At 42.0% G+C, this 22,623-nt stretch overlaps 1 protein-coding gene and 1 pseudogene across 1 annotated transcript in view; one reads left to right on the top strand and one right to left on the bottom strand.

Moving 5' to 3' along the window:
• Positions 1-11,272, bottom strand: part of LOC102732332 (vomeronasal type-1 receptor 4-like) — an 18,733-nt gene extending 7,461 nt beyond the window's left edge. Inside the window, exons 1-3 of the mRNA XM_031018049.2 lie at positions 11,185-11,272; positions 8,327-8,699; positions 1,926-2,161 (exon numbers count right to left, since the gene is read on the bottom strand). The gene's annotated coding sequence lies outside the window, so the exon portion shown is untranslated. The remainder of the gene's footprint in view (positions 1-1,925; positions 2,162-8,326; positions 8,700-11,184) is intronic.
• Positions 11,273-14,676: 3,404 nt separating this feature from the next.
• Positions 14,677-15,426, top strand: LOC102731112 (prothymosin alpha pseudogene; annotated as a pseudogene).
• The last annotated feature ends 7,197 nt before the right edge of the window (positions 15,427-22,623 follow it).

Raw genomic sequence — 22,623 nt, 5'->3', positions numbered from 1 at the left:
CTCTGTCTCTCATTCTCTCTCTCACAAATAAATCTTAAAAAAAAAAAAAAAAAAGAAGACATACAAATGGCTAACAGACACATGAAAACAATGTTCAACATCATTAGCCATCAGGGAAACTCAAATCAAAACCACATTGAGATACCACCTTACACCAGTTAGAATGGCAAAAATTATCAAGGCAGGAAACAGCAAATGTTGGCAAGGATGTGGGGAAAGGGGAACCCTCCTGCACTGTTGGTGGGAATGCAAGTTGGTACAGCCACTCTGGAAAACAGTATGGAGGTTCCTCAAAAAGTTAAAAATAGAGCTACCCTATTACCCAGCAATTGCACTACTAGGTATTTACCCCAAAGACACAGATGTAGTGAAAAGAAGGGGCACGTGCACCCCAATGTTCATAGCAGCAATGTCCACAATAGCCAAACTGTGGAAAGAGCCAAGATGCCCTTCAACAGACGAATGGATAAAGATGTGGTTCACATATACAATGTAATATTACTCAGCCATCAGAAAGGATGAATACCTATCATTTGCATCAACATGGAAGGAACTGGAGGAGATTATGCTAGGTGAAATAAGTCAAGCAGAGAAAGACAATTATCATATGGTTTCACTTATATGTGGAACATAAGGAATAGTGCAGAGGACCACAGGGGAAGGGAGGGAAAACTGAATGGGAAGAAATCAGAGAGGGAGACAAACCATGAAAGACTCTGGACTCTGAGAAACAAACTGAGGGTTACAGAAGAGGGGGGCGTTGGGGGACGGGGTGACAGGGTGATGGGCATTAAGGAGGGCCCGTGTGGTGATGAGCACTGAGTGTTATACGCAACTAATGAATCGAACGCTACATCAAAAACTAATGATACGTTGACTAATTGAACATAATTAAAAAAAAAAGAAATTATGATCCCCAATTCCTCTTAACTGATCATGTTTCCCCAGGGTGTCCAAGTGAAGTCAGGTGTGTGCCAGGCTGGATTTTGCTCTTGCAGCAAGCTCTGAGATCTGAAAACCAGCCTTGGCGCACAGTGGTCAGAGAAGGATTGACCTGGTATGTGTGGGTGGCCCCGGCAGGGACTCTGAGGGCTCAGATCTGTTCAGCTAGTCTGTCAGAACATCCTTGGCTGAATCAGGGCATGTAGATCTCACTGCCTGACCAGGTGGGAAGAAGGATTTGAGACTCAGACCAATTCTACCAAACTCTTACCAAATCTAAAGAGGAAGGTACATTTCCTGACTTACTCTATGAATCTAGCATTAACTGACACCAAAGCCATTTCAAGAAATCTATAGATTAGATCTCTCATTAACCAAATGTTAGTGAAAAATATGCCACAATGTATTTTAAAAGATAAGACATCTTTGATGAAAACCACTTTATCCTAGGAATGCAGGATCAGAATATTGAAAACTCAATCCACGCAACTGATCATATTAAAAAAGAAAAATGGAAAGTCTCATGATCATCTCAATAGATACACAAAAAGCTTTTGACAAACTCCAACATCCATTTCTGAAAAGAACTCTCAGCCAACCAGGAATAGAAGGGAACTTCCTCAACCTCATAAAGAAGACTGATGGAAACCTACACCTAACATATTTAATGATGAAATACTGAATGCTCTGCCCTAATATTAGGATCAAAATAACAATTTCATGACACCAAGAAAAATGCATAATCTTTTAAACAATTCAAAAAAAGAAAATAAATAAATAACTATAATAAAAAGTTAAAAAAAAAAAAAAGGATTCCTCTCCATTTCTTTTCAACATTGTTCTGGTTGTGCTAGTCAGTGCAATCACGGAAGAAAAAAAATAAAAGGCCTCTAGTTGGAAAAGAAGTAACACTCACTTCATTCACAAATGACAAAGTCATCTACATAGAAAACTTGATGGAATTTAAAAGTAAAGCTACTAACCAAAGAAGAATTTCAGGGTGAATGGACTGCTCCGTCTCCCGAGTTCACTGCTGCTCAACCTGTGGTCCCAGATTTGCTCTGTAGGTGGGCAGGTGCCTCTGTGCCTTTTCAGCAGTTCCCTACTGAAGACTGGAGTGCTCAGCCCAATGCTGAAGACTGGAGTGCAGCTCCCACTGCTCAGGCCACTGAATGGATAGGGACAACCACTGAGTGGCCTGAGGCTGTTCCTGCACAATCTGTTAAACAAAATTGAAATAAGATTGACGAGAAACAAACTGAGGGTTTTAGGGAGGGGATGGGGGACGGGTTAGCCCAGTGATGGGTATTAAGGAGGGCACGTAATTGCATGGAGCACTGGGTGTTATACGCAAACAATGAATCATGGAACACTACATCAAAAAGTAATCATGTACTGTATGGGGACTAACAAAACATTAAAAAAAGGAAATAAGATTGATGATATATAATATATAATATAAAATATAATTCTGAATTCAGTTAACCACACACTTTTTTGGAGATCTGCACGTTTCTCAGCTCTATAGGAAATAAAATTACCAAAAAAAATCAGGAAAAAAAAGATTGACAGAAAATAGATTGTTTCTTTGAAAATAAATAATAAAAACTCCTAAAATTAATAAGGGAGTTTAACAAAGGTATAGAAAACAAAATCCATGGAAGAATGCTTTGTTTCCCTGTAAGCACTGCTTCAGCTGCATCCCACAAATTTGGACATATACCATTTTTATTAAAGCAGTTCAAGGTAGCATCTGATTTGAGACTTCCACTTGGGCAGTTTATTAAGAAGTGTGTTTTCTGAGTTTAGATTATTTAGGAGAATTTCCTAATACCTTTTTGCTACTGATGTCTAGCTTCATTCCATTATGGTCAGAGATTGTGTAATTTCATTCCTTGGTTTAGATTTGCTTTAGGTCTCAGAATTTGGTCTATCTTGTTGAATATTTCATGTGTGCTTGAAAAGAATGTGTATCTGCTATTGTGGAGTAGTGTTCCATTTAGGTCACGGTGACTGATAGCATTTCTCAAGTTTTCCATATCCCTGGGGCACCTGGGTGGCTCAGCCAGTTAAGTGTCTGCCTCCACCTTGGCTCACGATCCTGAGGTCCTGGGATTGAGCTCCACACCCGGCTCCCTGCTCAGCCAGGAGCCTGCTTCTCCCTCTCTCTCTGCCCCTCCCCCACACTTGTGCATGCGCTCTCTCACTCTCTCTCAAATAAATAAAATCTTAAAAAAAAATTTAAGTTTCCCATATCCTTGCTGATCTTCTGTGCACTTGCCCCATAAATGACTGATGAACGAGTGTTGGTATCTCCAAACATAATTGTGGGTTTCCGTATTTCTCTTTTCACTGCCCTCACAAATTTTAAAGCTCTGATGGTAGATGCATTCAGGATTGTTATGACTTCCTGGTAAGTTGATCCTTTAATCAAAGTGTAAACTCCCTTCTCCTATTTACTACTTTTCCTGAAGTTTACTTTGTAAGATTTTAAACTAGGCACTCTAGCTTTCTTATCTTTTTGTAACAGCTCTGCAACAGCATTGTGGTACAATTCACGTACAATTTACCTACCGACAGTGCCCAGTGGTTTCAATCATTTTATCACAGAGCTGTACAAATATTAATACACAACCAATTTTTAAATATTTTTATCACCACATAAAATAAACCTTATAAAAAATAAAGTAAAAAACAAACAAAATAAAACGTTATAGCCTTCAGCCATCACCCAAAGTAGCCTCATTCCTCCCAACTCTGGGCAACGTAAACCTACTTTCTGTTTCTACACATTTGCCCACTTGGGACATTTCCTATAAATCATACAAACAGAATATATCATCTTTTGTGACTGACTTCGCACAATGTTTTCAAGGTGTTTTCACACTATAGCATGGATTAGTACTGTATTCCTTTGTAAAAACTTTGTTAAATTTACATTTAATGTACATACAGTAAATGTCACTTTTTAATGTACAGGCCTAGCATTTGTCAAACAGTCCTCCCATCCTCACACCAGAAATTCTCCCTTTATCGTCACACTCCCTGTCCCCCAGACTCATTGAGACTCCCTCATAAACTTCCAAGAACCCATGCTCTAATCCGGGGACGTTGTTTATCTCTGTTCCACCTCTAACTCTGAATCAGAGACCACCCAGGGCCCTCAGAGGTGAATCCCCTGGGCCCATAGTCACTGTGCCTGCCCAGGCCTCCTCCTCAAGACCCAATTCCCAGTTCAAGACATGGGCCTCACCACAGGACTTCCCCAGGTTCTGCTGGGACCTGAGGACAAGCGCAGCATCTCCCGGCCCATCAGGTACCTTTGGCTGCCTGCCCTGCTACAGCTCGTCTACCCTCTCCCCTGATGCGCAGGCGCAGCAGTGGTACGGAGAGCCCATGGGGACCTCCGGGACCCAGACTTCTCACCTACGCCTGTGAAACAACGTGGCTGGGCCCTGCCTGCGACTTGCCCTTGGAAGGGCTCTTTTAAGAAATGTGCCAGCTTGGGGCCCCTCGGTTGCACAGTGGGTTAAGTGTGGGACTCTTGGTTTCGCTCAGGTCATGATCTCAGGTCTCAGGGTTGTGAGATCAAGCCCTGCGTCCAGCTCCGCGCTCAGTGCACAGTCTGCTTAAGACTCTCTCTCCCTCTCCTTCTGCCCTTCCCCCGTGCTCGCTCTCTCGCTCTAAAATAAATAAATAAATCTTAAAAAAAAAAAATAATGTGCCAGCTTTGGTAAAACCATCCTTCTTCCTGGACCAGAGTCCAAAGTTGTCTCACTTGGGCAAAGGCGATTGTAACTAACCACCTGCAGCTGGCTCTTGGTTCTATCAGCGGAGCATCACCACTTCTCCAGTTGAGCAACATGCTCTGCCTGGCGCATGGAGGTGATTTATATTTTTTGAATGTGTAAGGAAAACACCAACCCATCCTTTCACAGACCTTCCCACTAATGCCCTCTCACAGAAACCCCCATCATCAGTGAACTCCCCCCAAAGAGTCCCCAAGCACTGATTCCCCAGATCTCCAGTTGTAACTGAACTAGTGCATTACCTCCTTGGTGAGTTACAGATAGAAACTATACCAGGTGGAATTGTCACAAAGGAAGCTTTATTTACAGCAAGTAAGGAGATCACAAGGAATAACTCCCAAAGATGTGACCCCACAAGCATAGAGGAATGGATTTCTTTCATTTAGGGTTAGGATGAATATTCAGAAAGGGGAGTTTTGTCATCCTACATAGAGATGGGCATAAGGTCATGCGTGCATCCTAAGGAAACCGGCTTATACATACATTGTATGTTACGTTAATGAGGTTTGTGCTCCTCCTTGGGCAGAGATTTTAACATTATAATGAAGCAGAGCTAAATGTCAGACAAGGGGAAGGGGCTATGTGCATGCTCCAAAAGCTAGTATAAACTGGCTGGAGTCTTGGACTCAACATCTCAGATAAAGAGTGCAGGGCCTAGCTTACTTTTGAAACAGCACTGGGAGGTTTGTTTTTTTTTTAATATTTATTTTAAATTTTATTTATTTATTTGAGAGAGACAGAGAGTGAGAGCATGCACGAGGAGGGGGAGGAGCAGGGCAGGGGGAGAGGGAGAAGCAGAATGCCCACTGAGCAGGGAGACAGACTCGGGGCTTGATCCCAGAATCCTGAGATTGAGCCACCCAGGCATCCCAGCACTGGGAGTTTTTTTACCACTGATTTTCTCTTATATGGTTAGACAAAAGACTTAGTTTATGCACTACCTTTGTTTTCCCTTAAAATCATAAACTACTGAATTTTTTGCATTCCTTTGTAATCCAGACACCTCCTAGGAAGTTCTGCAACAAGTGTGCTAAAGCAAGTACGGCAAAGATTACAGAAAATAGCTGGGAGCCTAAAACAACTTCTCTAAGTGTCAAAACAAACAAACAAACAAACCAAAACTGTATCTGGTCTTTTTCTGGGGACCCCTAACTCTTTCTGCTTACAAAATGGATGCATTTGGGGGCGTGTGATAATATTTTACCATTAAATATTGAGATGGTATTCAGTCTACCCATACTCTTTTAAATATGTTAAAAAATTCTGGAGAGGAAGTGGACACTCTGCTAAGCCAACAAATTGATTTTGCTAACCGTCATGAACTACCCCTGGTTTCAGAAGAATAGATTCCAAAACAGTTGCTTTGGACCACCATAAGCCACCTTAGGACAAAAGATGATAATGATAATTCAATCTACCACTTACACAATGCTCCAGGCACAGTTCTAAACGCTTTGCAAACATCAAGTTATTTAAACCTCACAAGAGCCCATGAGATAAGGGAATTTATCTCATTACACAGATGAGAAAACTGAGGCACAGAGAAGACATGTAACTTGCCCAGGGCCACAGTTACTAAGTGGTAAAACTAGGATTGAATCCAAGCGGCATGTTATCTGAGTCTTTTATGGTGGTAGTGTTTTTATCCACCATTCTGTATGCCACTCCCAGTCTTATCTTCCAGTGGGTGCTGCATAAAATATTTAAGACAACAGGCAGGTCCCAGAAGCAGCTTTAGACTAATCCAGGCCTCAGCTCTTTCAGTATGACCCCTCCATCCAGCTACATGTAACTTTTTTTTTTAATTTTTAAAAAAGATTTTATTTACTGTGCACACGCATGTGCGTGCGCGCATGCACACACATGCATGAACAGAGGGCTAGAGGGAGGGCAGAGGGAGAGGGAGAGAGAGAATCCCAAGGCAACTCCATGCTGAACACAGATCCCAGTGCACGACTAGATCTCACCACCCTGAGACCATGACCCGAGCCAAAATCAAGAGTCGGGTGTTTAACCAGCTGAGCCACCCAGGCGCCCCAAGCTACACAGACTGCACTGTCCAAATGGAAATTCATAGGAAATAAAAGAGCCATATCTGAATCCAACTTAAATAAACCAGCAAACACCAGGAAATAAAACGTATCTTTTGAATGTTGTTTGTATTCTGGTGTATTGTGAAAAATTATTGGGGTCTCATGTACATATTACATACTGTTATTTTCCCAGATATATTTTCCAAATACATAAAACTCAAGTTATATAATATAGCCAGGAAAGCAAACCACACACATCTGAGGGACTACTCACACATTTATAACATTTTAAAAGCATTGTGATCTTCTATGAACATGTCTACCCTTTGTAGTGGAATATTTTATATAATCTTTTCAAAAGCAATGTGCCGTATCTGTAACAGGATTTTCCTTCTAAGCTTTTGATGCAAATACATTTTTCAAGATGAATTAAATTTATGAGATTATAAAAGCACTTCATAAGGTTTCTCCTCAGTTTGAGGCCTCCGCAATTCAGTGAAGTTAAATTCATTAAATTTACACATTTTCATTCCAAAATGCATTCCTTAGTAATCATTTGCTGGAAAAGACATTTCCAGAGTCACTGAATTCAGAGGTTTGTCCCCAAAGTGAATTTTTTGATCAGTAATGACGTTCACGTGTAGACCCAAATACTTTCCCACATTTCTGGCACTCAAAAGGTTTCTCTCCTGTGTGAAATCTCTGATGTTTAATGACTTCTCATGAACAAGAGAAGCCTTTTCTACATTCACTGCATCCAAGGGATTTCTCTCCTGCATGAGTTCTCTGATGGTCAAGGATTGATTTCTTACTGAAGGCTTCCCCACATTCACTACAGTCATAGGGTTTTTTCTCCTGAATTTTCTGATGGAAAATGAGGTGTTATGTATTCTTGAAGGCTTTTCCACATTCACTGCAACCATAAGTTTTTTCTCCTGTGTGAATTCTCTGATGTTTAATGACTTCTCATGAACAAGAGAAGGCTTTTCTACATTCACTGCATCTGTAGGGTTTTCCTCCAGTATGCATTCTCTGATGTTTAATGAGGTGTGATTTCTCACTGAAGGTTTGCCACATTTGCTGCATTCATAGTGTTTGAAAGGAATCTATTCAAAGCTCCCCACCCCCAGCCATGTTTACAGACAAAACTCACAGGTGTCTGCATTTGGCCCTAACTCTGTTTTTCTAGGTCATGGTGCCCTACATTCTCGGAAAGTAGACCTCAACTACAAAACATATTCTTCTCTAGACTAACCCCAACCTACATCCTAGGTGAGCCCTGGACAGAGCCCTGTGAAAAACCTGCCACCTCCTGCTGTACCTGGCCAAGAGTCGACTTCCCCCCACACCCCCCGTGTGTACAGCTGCAACCCTCTCACAACCTGAAAAACCCCAGCCTGACAGAAACTCAGGGCCAGCATTTTTCTAGATGTCTGGCCCCTCTCATCCCTTGGAGAGTGAATAAATGCTGTCTTCCTTATTGCTCCACTGGGGCAATTCTTTGCCACCAGTGTCACTGGCCATCCTAACAGTATTTCTTACCTGGGTGAATTCTGTGATGTCTGATGAGATATGACTTCTGGGCAAAGGTTTTCCTACATTTGTCCCATTCATGGTGTTTCTCCCCCAAGGTGAGTTCTCTGATAGGTAATTAGGTACGATTTCTGAGCAAAGGATTTTCCACAGTCTCTGCATTCATAGGGTTTCTCACCCAATGTGAGCATGTGAGATTCACACACAACCTCTATGTGTGGAATGTCTGTTTAGTGAGGTACCTTGCTAGGAGAAAGTTTTCCCACACTTGCTGCACTTGAAGACGTTTACCACAAAGTGACTTCCCTGATATACAATGAGATAATGACTTCTGAGACTTTCCCTCACTGATTGAAAGTAATGTGGCATCCCAGATGGACTCCTAGAAAAGAAAAGGGACATTAGGTAAAAACAATAGTATAGACTTTAGTTAATGATAATGTAACAATATTAGTGTGTTCATTGTAACAAATGTACCACATTAATGTTAGATGTTAACTGGATGTAACAAATGAACCACATTAAAGTTAGATGTTAACTGGAAACTGGATGTGGGATATATGGGAACTCTTTGTATCATCTACGCAATTCTTTTTCTGTAAATCTAAAGCTAGTCTAAAAAATAGAGTTTAGGGGCGTCTAAAAAATAGACTGGGTGACTCAGTCATTGGGCGTCTGCCTTCAGAGTCCTGGGATCAAGCCCCGTGTCGGGCTCCCTGCTCCACGGGAGGCCTGCTTCTCCCTCTCCCACTCCCCCTGCTTGTGTTCCCTCTCTCCCTGTGTCTCTCTCTGTCAAATAAATAAATAAAATCTTTAAAAAAAAATTAAAAAAATAGTTTAGAGGGAGAAAAATTAACCATAGCCAGGGCTACAGGATAAATGGTATAAGAACAGCTAGTATAAAAAAGGAAGGAATGGGGTGCCTGGGTGACTCAGTCGCTCATGTTCAACTCTTGATTTCGGCACAGGTCATGATCTCAGGGTCATGGGATCAACCCCCCACATTAGGCTCCACATGCAGCAAGCAGTGTCTGCTTGAGATTCTCTCTCCCTCTCCCTCTGCCCCTCCCCAGGCTTGTGCATTCTTTCTCCCTGAATAAATAAATAAAATATTTTTTAAATATTTAAATTTAAAAAAAAATAAAGAGGAAGGAAATAGGAATTATTTGAGAATCAAGATAGTTTCCATTTCTGATCTTTATAATGAAAGAAGAACAACACAGGGGAGGTATTTGGAGGCAAGCAAATATGGGGCTTCAGGCCAAATGTGACAATACTTGTCAATTTGGGAAACACCAGCATAGAACCAGTACCATCAGCTTTCAGAGGGATGAAATTATTGAGGGGGTTACAATAAAAGTCAAGAACAGAAAGTGGAGAACAGAAAAGCCAAGAACAGAAAGTGGGAGATAGTCGGAACATGAAGATCTAGGACTAGTTCATTTTTTGCCGTTCTTCTGATATGGGCAAGCAACTTCTGCAGCTGTTCTGTCCAGCGACAATTCTTGCTGTGTCCAAATCTGTGGTAAGTGGTCTCTAGTCAAGTGTATCTTAGGAAAAGATGAATTCCTAGCCCTATGACACCTCTCCTCCTCACTTCATTTATCATTCATGGGAAGCTGGGAACTATGGATTCAGGAGCAAATTCACTTTAGGTGGAACACTAATGATAGTCACTTCTGAGTACTCAACCAAAATGGCACGTCTGTAGACTCTAACCAGTGCTGCTAGGACAAGAGCTGAATGGAGCAGGCAGGAGGATCCTGGTGGCCTCTGAGCACTGTATATACCAAGAGCTCCACCAAGATGCTGAGAAAACCCGAAAACACAATGACCACTTCTGAGATACTCTCAATATTTCCTCTACAAGCATGTTTTGGGGCTACATGAGGGTAGATCAACTTGCTAGTCAGTATGAGTTTTACCCAAGGAGTACACTGGAAAGCACATAAGATTTGGGGGGAAATATGCCTGGTTTTAATCCCAGTTAGTCTATATACTTGCTAAGGGACCTCTTAGCAATAATTAAGTGACTCACAAAAACCACTACTTCTCTGAGACTCAGCCTTTGTAATAGTTAAAACATGGACAGAGATATGGAACTCACAGGTATCAAATATGTCACAGTGCCTTTTAGTAATAACAATTTCTAGTAATATTGGAGGGAAATAATGTATAAATTAATAAACAAACACTATACAGTATTTTATTTCATCCTCCTTAATTATTCCTGTTTTACTTTTTTTTTTTTTTTAAGATTTTGTTTATTTATTTGACAGAGAGATAGAGAGCACAAGTAGGCAGAGGGAGAGGGAGAAGCAGACTCCCTGCCGAGCAGGGAGCCCAATGCAGGGCTCGATCCCAGGACCCTGGGATCATGACCTGAGCCGAAGGCAGATGCTCAACCAACTGAGCCAGCCTGAAAAAGTCTGGAACCTGCACCCGACCAGGCAAAAACTCACAGGGCAGCAGTGGCCCAGAAAGGACATTAGAGTGGCACCTAGACATGATCCAGGACCTTCAGGTGCACACGAGCCCATGGCCAAATGTGGTTTTAGATTCATAAGGGACAGTGGCACTCCCGGGCCCCTGGGACTACCTCTGGGAGAGTTGCGATGGGTGCACACCATGGGAGGCCGTGGTTTTCGGTGACATATACAAAAGTGGAGACTGTCCTGGAGGGTTTATTAAAGAGGGCAGACTGCGAGTTTTCTGCTCTGGGCCAGAGGTTTGGGTGCAGCCATTTTTGCTCTGATCCTCTGAAGAGGTGCAGAAAGCCTCCAGGGAACAAAAGCCACAGAGAAGACCAGTTTCCACTGAGGCCATCCCCCTGACGGAGTGGGGAAACTCCACACAGGCAGGGTTACCTGAGAAACAGCATGGCAGGCCCGTCCCCCAGAAGACAGTCTGGAAGAAAAGGTCGATGACAGCCCTATGGATCCTATAAGACTGTAAAATCCCAATGTCAGGGGAAAATAGTATATTGAGCTCCAGGTGTTGCCTCACAACTTGTTTTCAGATAAAATTCTCTTTTTTCCTTTTTCTTTTTCTTATGCTTCTTCTGTTTTTTTCTTTTTAACTTTTTCTCATTTCAACTAGATGTTTATTATATCAACTTATATTTCATAGTTGTTTTTTAACTTGTATTTTTTCAAAGCTGTATCATAGATAATATGCTTCATTTTAGTCCTTTTCTCACCCTATTCAATTTTATCTTTATATATATATACAATTTACTTTCCTTGTAACTTTGGGATGTAGCGTCCTCTAACACACAGACCAAAATTCAACCAGGAACAACTGGAACACCCTGCTTTGCCCACACTGAGAGTTAGTCTCCCCCTTTTTTCTTTTTTTTTTTAAATTTTTAAATTTTATTCTTGTGTTCATTTTGGCTTTGTTTTTCAGTGGTGGCTTCCAACCACTCTGGATTTGGTTAGGGTGCATCTTGATTGGGTCATGGTTGATATTTTGGACTCTGTTCATTCACTCAACCATCCCTCAACAGAATGACTAGAAGGAGGAACTTCCAACAAAGAAAAGAACCAGAGACAACGTCTTCTGCCACAGAACTAATGGATATGGATATAAGCAAGATCTCAGAGATAGAACCTAGGATAGCAATCATGAAGTCAATAGTTAGGCTTGAAAAAAGCATTAGTGACAATATAGAATCTCTAAGGGCAGAAATGAAATCTAATAAGGCCAAATTTAAAAATGCTATGAATGAGAGGCAGTCCAAACTGGATACTTTAACAGCCAGGGTAAATGAGGCAGAAGAGAGAATAAGTGATCTAAAAGATAGGCTGATGGAAAAGAAGGAAGATGAGGAAAACAGAGATAGGCAGCTAGTAGCACATGAAAAAAGGATTGGAGAGATTAATGATGAAATGAAATGTCCCAATATCAGAATTATTGGGATCCCCAAGGGGATGGAGAAAGAGGGATAGAAGGTATATTTCAGCAAATCATAGCTGAGAACTTCCATAATCTGGGGAAGGAAACAAGCATTCGAGTCCAAGAGGCAGAGAGGACCCCTCCCAAAATCAATAAAAATAGATCAACACCCAAACATATAATAGTGAAGCTTGCAAATCTTACAGCCAAGGAAACAATCCTGAGACTAACCAGGGAGAGGAGGCTCCTTACATATGGAGGAACATCAGACCTGTCCATAGAAACCTGGCAAGCCAGAATGGGCTGGCAAGACATATTCAGGGTACCAAGTGAAAATAACATGCAGCCAAGAATACTTTATCCAGCAAGGCTGTCAGAGAATGGATGGAAAGATAAAGAGCTTTCAGGACAGGCAGAAACTGAAAGAATACATGATCACCAAGCCAACCCTGCAAGAAATATTAAGGGGGATTCTGTAGCAAAGAGAAACCCCAAGAGTCACATAGACCAGAAGGAAACAGAAAATGTATAGAAACAGGGACTTTACAGGCAATACAATGGCACTAACTTCATATCTTTCAATAGTTACTCTCAACATGAATGGGTTGAATGCTCCCATCAAGAGACACAGGGTTTTAGATTGGATAAAAAAGCAGGACCCATCCAAATGCTGTCTACAAGAGACTCATCTTGAACCTAAAGACACCTCCAGATTGAAAGTGAGGGGATGGACCTCAAAAGAAAGCTGGGGTAGCAATCCTCATACCAGACAGATTAGATTTTAAACCAAAGACCATAGTAAGAGATGTAGAGGGACACTATATCATACTTAAAGGGTCTATCCAACAAAAAGATCTAACAATTTTAAATATTTATGCCCCCAACATGGGAGCATCCAATTATATAAACCAATTAATAACCAAAATAAACATATGAATAATAATACATTAATAGTAGGAGACCCCAACGCTCACAGCAATGGACAGATCATCTGAGCAGAAGATCAACAAAGAAACAAGAGCTTTGAATGACACATTGGACCAAATGGATTTCGTAGATAGATATAGAACATTCCATCCTAAAACAACAGAATACTCATTCTTCTCGAGTGCACACAGAACTTTCTCCAGAATAGACCATATACTGGGTCACAAATCAGGTCTCAACCAATACCAAAAGACTGAGATTATCTCCTGCATGTTATCAGACCACAATGCTTTGAAACTGGAACTCAATCACAAGAAAAAATTTGGAAGGAACTCAAACACTTGGAAGTTAAAGAGCATCCTGCTAGAGAATGATTAGGTTAACCAGGAAATTAAAAAAGAACTTAAACAATTCATGGGAACTAATGAGAATGAAAACACATCAGTCCAAAACCTATGGTATACTGCAAAGGTGGCCCTAAGGGGGAAATATATCGCCATCCAAGCCTCTCTCAAAAAATTAGAAAAATCCCAAATGCACAAGCTAACCTTACATCTAAAGGAGCTGGAGAAAGAATAGCAAATAAGGCCTAAACAAAGCAGGGGAAGAGAAATAATATAGATTAGAGCAGAAATCAACGAAATAGAAACAAGAAGAACACTAGAACAGATCAACGAAACTAGAAACTGGTTCTTTCGAAGAATTAGTAAGATTGATAAACCTCTTGCCAGACTTATCCAAAAGAAAAGGGAAAGGACCCAAATTAATAAAATCATGAATGAAAGGGAAGAGATCACGACTAACACCAAGGAAATAGAAACAATTACTAGAAATTATTACCAACAACTATATGCCAACAAATTAAGCAACCTGGAAGAAATGGATGTGTTCCAGGAAACTTATAAACTACCAAGACTGAAACAGGAAGAAACTGACAAACTGAATAGACTAATAACCAGTAATGAAATTGAAGCAGTGATCAAAAACCTCCCAAAAAACAAGAGTCTAGGGCCAGATGGCTTCCCAGGGGAATTCTACCAAACATTTAAAGAAGAAATCATACCTATTCTACTGAAGCTGTTTCAAAAAATAGAAATGGAAGGAAAACTTCCAAACTCATTCTGTGAGGCCAGCATTACCCTGATCCCACAACCAGACAAAGACCCCATCAAAAAGGAGAATTACAGACCAATATCCCTGATGAACATGGATGCCAAAATACTCAACAAGATCCTAGCCAATAGGATTCAACAGTACATTAAAAGGACTATTCACCACCACCAGGTGGGGTTTATTACTGGGATGCAAGGGTGGTTCAACATTTGCAAATCAATCATCGTGATAGATAACATTAACAAGAGACAAGAACCATATGATCCTCTCAATTGCTGCAAAAAAAGCATTTGACAAAATCAGCATCCTTTCCTGATTAAAACTCTTCAAAGTACAGCCCCGCTGGCTGCTCTGAAAAGCCATCTTTGCACTGTTCCCTGTTGGGCTCCCAGTTCCACGAAGCAACCACCTCTGCCCCACCTCCTCCGCCACCGCGGACTCCGGCAGCTTTCTCGCCAGCGTCCTCGAACTCTTGCTTTTTTTTAATCCGTTGCATTGGGTCACCGGGGTGCCCCAACATGTCAGATACAGCCATGGACACCAGCTCTGAGATCCCCACCAAGGACTTAAAGGAGAAGAAGGAAGTTGTGGAGGAGGCAGAGAATGGAAGAGATGCACCTGCTAATGGGAACACTAATGAGGAAAATGGGGAGCAGGAGGCTGACAATGAGGTAGATGAAGAAGAGGAAGAAGGGGGGTTGGAAGAGGAGGAGGAAGTAACAGTGAGGAAGAAGATGGAGATGAAGATGAGGAGGCCGAGGCAGCTACGGATAAACGGGCAGCTGAAGATGATGAAGATGACGATGTCGACACCAAGAAGCAGAAGACTAATGAGGGTGACTAGACAGCAAAAAAAGGAAAAGTTAAACTTAACAAAAAAAGGCCACTGTGACCTCTTCACCCTCCACTTCCCGTCTCAGAATCTAAACGTGGTCATCTTCAAGTAGAGAGTCCCTCCCGCCTGCCCAACGCAGGCAGCGCCACCCGCAGATGACACACGCTCTCCACCACCCAACCAAAACACAACGTGAGTTTGCAACAGGGGAGGAAAAAAGAACCAAAACTTCCAAGGCCCTGCTTTTGTTTCTTAAAAGTACTTTAAAGAGGAAAATTTGTTTGTACTTTTATTTACATTTTACATTTTTGTACATATTGTTAGGGGTCAGCCATTTTTTTAAAGATTTTATTTATTTATTTGACAGAGAGAGACACAGCAAGAGAGGGAACACAAGCCGGGGGAGTGGGAGAGGGAGAAGCAGGCTTCCCACGGATCAGGGAGCCCGATGCGGGGCTCGATCCTAGGACCCTGGGATCATGACCTGAGCCAAGGCAGACGCTTAATGACTGAGCCACCCAAACGCCCCATGGGGTCAGCCATTTTTAATGACCTCGGATCACCAAACCAGCCTTGGGAGCGTTCTCTGTCCTACTTCTGACTTTACTTGTGCTGTGACCATGTTATTATAATCTCAAAGGAGAAAAAAAACCTTGTAAAAAAAAGCAAAAACAACAAAAAATCTTATTCTGAGCATTCCAGTAACTATTTTTGTGTATGTACTTAGCTGTACTATAAGTAGTTGGTTTGTATGAGATGGTTAAAAAGGCCAAAGATAAAAGGTTTCTTTTTTCCCTTTTTTGTCTATGAAGTTGCTGTTTATTTTTTTTTTGGCCTGTTTGATGTATGTGTGAAACAATGTTGTCCAACAATAAACCGGAATTTTATTTTGCTGAGTTGTTCTAACAAAAACAAAACAAAACAAAACAACTCTTCAAAGTACTGGGATAGAGGGAACATACCTCAATATCATAAAAGCCATTTACAAAAAGCCCAAAGAGAATATCATTCTCAATGGGGAAAAACTGAGTGCTTTTCCCCTAAGGTCAGGAACACAACAGGGATGCCCACTCTCACCACTGTTGTTCAACATAGCACTAGAAGTCCTAGCCTCAGCAATCAAACAACAAAAAGAAATAAAAGATATTCAATCGGCAAAAAAGAAGTCAAACTCTCTCTGGAAAACCCAAAAGACTCCACCCCAAAATTGCTAGAACTCATACAGCAATTCAGCAACATGGCAGGATACAAAATCAGTGCACAGAAATCAGCTGCATTTCTATACACTAACAATGTGACGGAAGAAAGAGAAATAAGGGAATCAATTCCATTTACAACTGCATCAAAAACCGTAAGGTACCTAGGAATAAACCTAACCAAAGAGGTAAAGTATCTATACTCTAGAAAATACAGAACACTTATGAAAGAAATTGAGGAAGACACAAAGAGACGGAAAAAGATTCCATACTCATGGATTGGAAGAATAAACATTGTGGAAATGTCTACGCTACCCAGAGTAATCTACACATTCAATGCAATGCCTATCAAATTACCATCAACATTTTTCACAGAGCTGGAACAAACAATCTTAAAATTTGTATGGAACCAGAAAAGACCCCGAATCACCAGGGGATTGTTGAAAAAGAAAACCAAAGCTGGGGGCATCACAATGCCTGACTTTAAGCTATATTTCCAAGCTGTGATCATCAAGACAGCATGGTATTGGCATAAAAACAGACACATAGATCAACGGAACAGAATACAGTCTCCAGAAATGGACCCTCAACTCTATGATCAACTAATTTTCGACAAAGCAGGAGAGAATATCCAATGGAAAAAAGACAGTCTCTTCAATAAATGGTGCTGGGAAAATTGGACAGCCTCATGCAGAAGAATGAAGCTGGACCATTCTCTTACACCTGTACAAAGATAAACTCAAAATGGATGAAAGACCTCAATGTGAGACAGGAATCCATCAAAATCCTAGAGGAGAACACAGGCAGCAACCTCTTCGACCTCGGCCACAGCAACTTCTTTCAAGATATGTTTCCAAAGGGAAGGGAAACAAAAGCACAAATGAACTTCTGGGACCTCATCAAGATAAAAACTTCTGCACAGCAAAGGAAACAGTCAACAAAACTAAAAAGCAACCTACAGAATGGGAGAAGATATCTGCAAATGACATTATGGATAAAGAACTAGTATCTAAGATCTATAAAGAACTTCTCACACTCAACACCCAAAAACCAAATAATCCAGTCAAGAAATGGGCAGAAGACATGAACAGACACGTCTCCAAAGAAGACATACAAATGGCTAACAGACACATGAAAAAATGTTCAACAACACTAGCCATTAGGGAATACAAATTAAAACCACAATAAGATACTGCCTTACACCAGTTAGAATGGCAAAAATTAACAAGGCAGGAAACTACATATGTTGGCAAGGATGTGGAGAAAGGGGAACCATCTTATACTGTTGGTGGGAATACAAGTTGTACAGCCACTTTGGAAAACAGTGTGGGGGTGCCTCAAAAAGTTAAAAATAGAGCTACCCTATGACCCAGCAATTACACTCCTAGGTATTTACCCCAAAGACACAGATGTAGTGAAAAGAAGGGGCACATGCACCCCAATGTTCATAGCAGCAATGTCCGCAATAGCCAAACTGTGGAAGGAGCCAAGATGCCCTTCAACAGATGAATGGATAAAGAAGATGTGGTCCATATATACAATGGAATAGTACTCAGCCATCAGAAAGGATGAATACCTATCATCTGCGTTGACATGGAGGGAACTGGAGGGAATTATGCTAAGTGAAATAAGTCAAGCAGAGAAAGACAATTATATGGTTTCACGCATATGTGGAACATAAGGAATAGTGCAGAGGACCATAGGGGAAGGGAAGGAAAACTGAATGGGAAGAAATCAGAGAGGGAGACAAACCATGAGAGACTCAGGACTCCAGGAAACAAACTGAGGGTTTCAGAAGGGAAGGAGTGGAAGAAGCTGGGTGATGGGTATTAAGGAGGACACGTGTTGTGATGAGCACTGGGTGTTATATGCAACTAATAGATGGTTGAACACTACATCTAAAACTAATGATGTATTATATGTTGGCTAACTGAACATAATAAAAAAGCAATATAAATGAAAGCTCTGACTTATTTAGTATTAAATGGCAATGAAAGCACAATGTATGTAAACCTAGGAAATACTGAAGTAAAAGAAGGAAATTTAACTTTTAAATATCTATAAGAAATGATACTGAAAATAAATGAACCAAGCCTTCACCTTTGAGAGAACTGGACTGAGATGTGGGAAAAACTCAAATGCAGAGAAGTAGCTCCTTTACTTGGGGCCACTTTCACCAGAGAGTCCCTGCTAATAACAAAGAGTTGGTTTTGGGACTGAGCTGTGCTTATGTGCTTATCTTGACCAAGACAGGGTCAAAGGAATGCAAGCCAAGAGTCCTGGATCTACCAAGATCAAAGCCCTGGGAACACCAGCTTTTTGGCTTGAGACCCCAAAGACAGTGTCCTAAAAATAAAGGTGGACTGCAGCCCAACTTCAAATCATTGAGTGAGCCTAAAAATTCTCAATCCCTTAAGGAAATATGAACTTGGATTGCTAGGACTCATAAACACCCAGGAGAAGCAAAAGAAAAAATTCCTATCTTTGAAGAGATAAAAACATCCTTGCCCTCTCAATATTTTTACATCTAATACTGAAGGATACAGAAAGATTAAAAGGACTGTAAAAGATATAATATGAAAACGTTAACCAAAAGAAAGAGGACTTCAAGGGAAAAAATAACAGGATAGAGGAGTATTTCATAATGATAAAAGGTTCTCACCATAGTTATCTAACAATTAACTATATGAATTTAAAATATGTAAGGCAAAAATCAACAACTACAGGGAAAAACTGAAAATTCACATTTGTTGTAAGAAACTTTAATATATCTCGCTTACTCACTGGTAAGATGAGCGAACAAAAAATTAAGAAGAATGAAGAATATGTTAATAATGTGAATAGTAAACATGACTCAAGGGTCATGCTAATACCCCTCAAGAAAACACATGCACACTTTCCAAATACATGTGAAACTTTTACAAACATTCATCATGTATTTGGCCAGAAGACAAGTCTCTACTCATTTAAAAGGACTGAAATAATACAGAGCATGTTCTCCAACTGTCATGAGCTAAGTTAAAAACTAATAAAAGAAAACAAACTGCAAAATCCTCACATATTTGAAAATTATTAAATAAATTAAATAACAGGTCAAAAAAGAAAACACAATGAAAATTTGAAAATTCTTTAAACTTAAAGGGGTAGGCCCCATGATCTCTGGTTTTTGGGTGTCATCCCCGCATAATCCACTCCCTTTGAGCATGGGTGGGATCTGTGACTTCATTCCAGCCAAAAGAATACACCAAAGGTGATGTGATATCACTCCCATAATTATGTTACATTATATAAGACTATGTCTTAGCCAACCGGAGCTTGATTCTCTCTTGTTGGCTTTGCAGAAGCAAACAGCCATGGTGTGAACTTCTTATGGAGAGGGCTATGTAACAAGGAACCAAAGAGGGCCTTGAGGACCTGAGGTTGGCCCACCAGCTTAGAGCCAGCAAAAAGGTTGGGCTCTGCAATCACACAGCAGGAACGAAATGATTTCTGCAACAACCTAAGGGAGTTTGGAAGAAAATTCTTCCCCAGCTGAGCCTCCAAATGACAGCACAGTCTGGGAAACATGATTATGGCCTTGCGAGACTCAGAGCAGAGGACCCAGGTAAACTGTGCCTGGACTTGTGAACTGTAGAAACCGAGACAATAAATGTGTGTTGTTTTAAACCACTAAGTCTGTGGTAATTTGTTACATACCAATAGAATACTAATACACTGAATGACAGAAAATTTTAAACATCAAAACTAGCGAGAAGTAGACTAAAGCAGTGCATGGAGAGAAATTTATATCCTTAAGGTAGCCTGGTGGCTCAGTCAGTTAGGCGTATGCCTTCAGGTCAAGTCATGATCCCAGAGTCCTGGGATGGAGCCCCGCATCGATCATCCCTGCTAAGCGGAGAGTCGGCTTCTCCCTCTCCCTCTGACCCGCCCCGTTTCTCGTGTGCTCGCTCCTTCTCTCTGTCTCTCTCAAATGAATAAATTTAAAATCTTTTAAAATTAAATTTAAAGAGAGCGAGCACACAAGCAGGGGGGAGGGGCGGAGGGAGAGGAAGAAGTGGACTACCTGCTGAGCAGGGTGACCGACGCCGGCCTCATCCCAGGATCCTGAGACCACGATCTGAGAGCCAAGGCAGACTCTTAACCGACTCAGCCACCCAGGCGCCCCTTAAGTCTGAAATCTTAACCAGAAACGCCCATTTGCTAACACCCTTCACCCCAGGTTTCCCCGTGTCTGAGCCCCACAGTGAAGTGTGAACCTGGACAAGACAGCGCGTTCACTGACACACACCTATACCACTCCAGTTCTTCGTCACAAGGCCCCACAAGTAGAATCACTCACACCGACAACCGACGCTGACAGTCGGGCCCTCGGCCATTAATTTCTTCATACGCTTAATAACACAGACCGCCGGGGCGCCTGGGTGGCTCAGTTGGTTAAGCGACTGCCTTCGGCTCAGGTCATGATCCTGGAGTCCCGGGATCGAGTCCCGCATCGGGCTCCCTGCTCGGCGAGGAGCCTGCTTCTCCCTCTGACCCTACCCCCCCTCATGTGCTCTCTCTCATTCTCTCTGTCTCAAATAAATAAAATCTTTAAAAAAAAAAATAATAACACAGACCGCGGAAGGGCCGATACCGAACCAAAACAAATCCGCAAAAAGGCAGTTTACTGGCCTCACAGGCGCCTCATTCCGGAGACACCCACCTGACGCTGAGCTTCACTAGACTCCACCAGCAGCTACCAAAGACGGAACTCACTTCCCAAATTACCCAATCCCCGCGCTCCCTAGCGGTCGCTAGGGACGCTTCAGGTTTGTCTTCGACCTCGCAGCGTTTCAGGAAGTTCTGGACACGGATGCGGCTCTATGACGCACGTGACCACGCCCACCTCGGCGATCTGGGCCCGAGAGGCTGAAGCGGCGGCGGCGGCGGCTCAGCGCCGAAAGAAGAAATTGGAATCGATTTGGGGTATCTCCTTGCCTTTTCCGCCTTCTTGTTGGCTACAGCGCTGTAATGAGTAAGTTTTCAGAGGCGGACCCTATCCAAGGCCCGCGTCGCCGGGTGGTTTTCTAGTTAGCCTTTGGGGAAGATGGCGGCGCCCGTGAGCCATTACAGAGGAGCACCGTGGGGGCGGCCATCTTTGCAGGAAGTGCAGTTCCCCTCGGTGGGGAAGACCTTGGGAGCTAAGGACAAGAGGAGCCTTCGACAGCCTACGAGGTTTGTAGGAGCCAAGGCGTTAGAGGGGTGGCGGTCAGACCATGGACGAAATAAGGGAGACTTCGAGTTCTGGTGAGATTTGAGAGTGGGGCGGAGTGGAGGTAAGAACGAGTAGCGCAGTTCTGGATTAGGTAGGTCGGAGACCTGTCGAAAGGGCCGACTGATGGTGGAGGGCGGGGCTGCGAAAATAGATCTCCTCAGGGACCTGGTAGGGGGCTACCTCTAGTACGGAAGGGAGGGGGTGAGGCTTCAAATATACTCAAGTGTTTCCCCAAAATACCCGGGCACTTGAGAGTGATCAAATGATCTTTTATGCTACTATCTTTTTTTTTTTAACATTTTATTTATTTGACAGAGGCACAGCGAGAGAGGGAACACAAGCAGGGGGAGTGCGAGAGGGAGAAGCAGGGAGCCTGATGGGGGGCTCGATCCCAGAATCCTGGGATCATGAACAAGCCGAAGGCTGACGCTTAACGACTGAGCCACCTAGGCACCGCTACGCTACTATCTTGTTTGGCATCATTTCCAAGTAAAATAAAGACCACACTTAAGAAATATTAGCCATTATTTTATGCAGGCAAAAGAGGTGGGGGTAGTGAAGGATATAATCTATACATCTTCCCCCCCCCCCGGGGGTAATTTAGAATTATCTATACAGTTTAAATTTTTCATTCTCGTTGACCTAGAAATTCTAATGGTAATAATCTTTGTTAAAAACTCTCTTTAGAACAAAGAATCCAATCAAGAAATGGGCAGAAGAAATGAACAGACATTTTTCCAAAGAAGACATCCAAATGGCCAACAGACACATGAAAAAGTGCTCAATATCGCTCGGCATCAGGGAAATCCAAATCAAAACCTCAATGAGATACCACCTCACACCAATCAGAATGGCTAAAATTAACAAGTCAGGAAACGACAGATGTTGGCGGGGATGCGGAGAAAGGGGAACCCTCCTACACCGTTGGTGGGAATGCAAGCTGGTGCAGCCACTCTGGAAAACAGTATGGAGGTTCCTCAAAAAGTTGAAAATAGAGCTACCATATGATCCAGCAATTGCACTACTGGGTATTTACCCCAAAGATACAAAAGTAGGGATCCTAAAGGGTACGTGCACCCTAATG

Source organism: Leptonychotes weddellii, chromosome 16 (assembly GCF_054177405.1).
Source record: "Leptonychotes weddellii isolate Sample4059 chromosome 16, ASM5417740v2, whole genome shotgun sequence".
In the NCBI taxonomy this organism is placed as follows: Eukaryota; Metazoa; Chordata; class Mammalia; order Carnivora; family Phocidae; genus Leptonychotes; species Leptonychotes weddellii.
The sequence above is the reverse complement of the archived record's forward strand: the minus strand, read 5'-3'. Positions and strand labels throughout refer to the sequence as shown.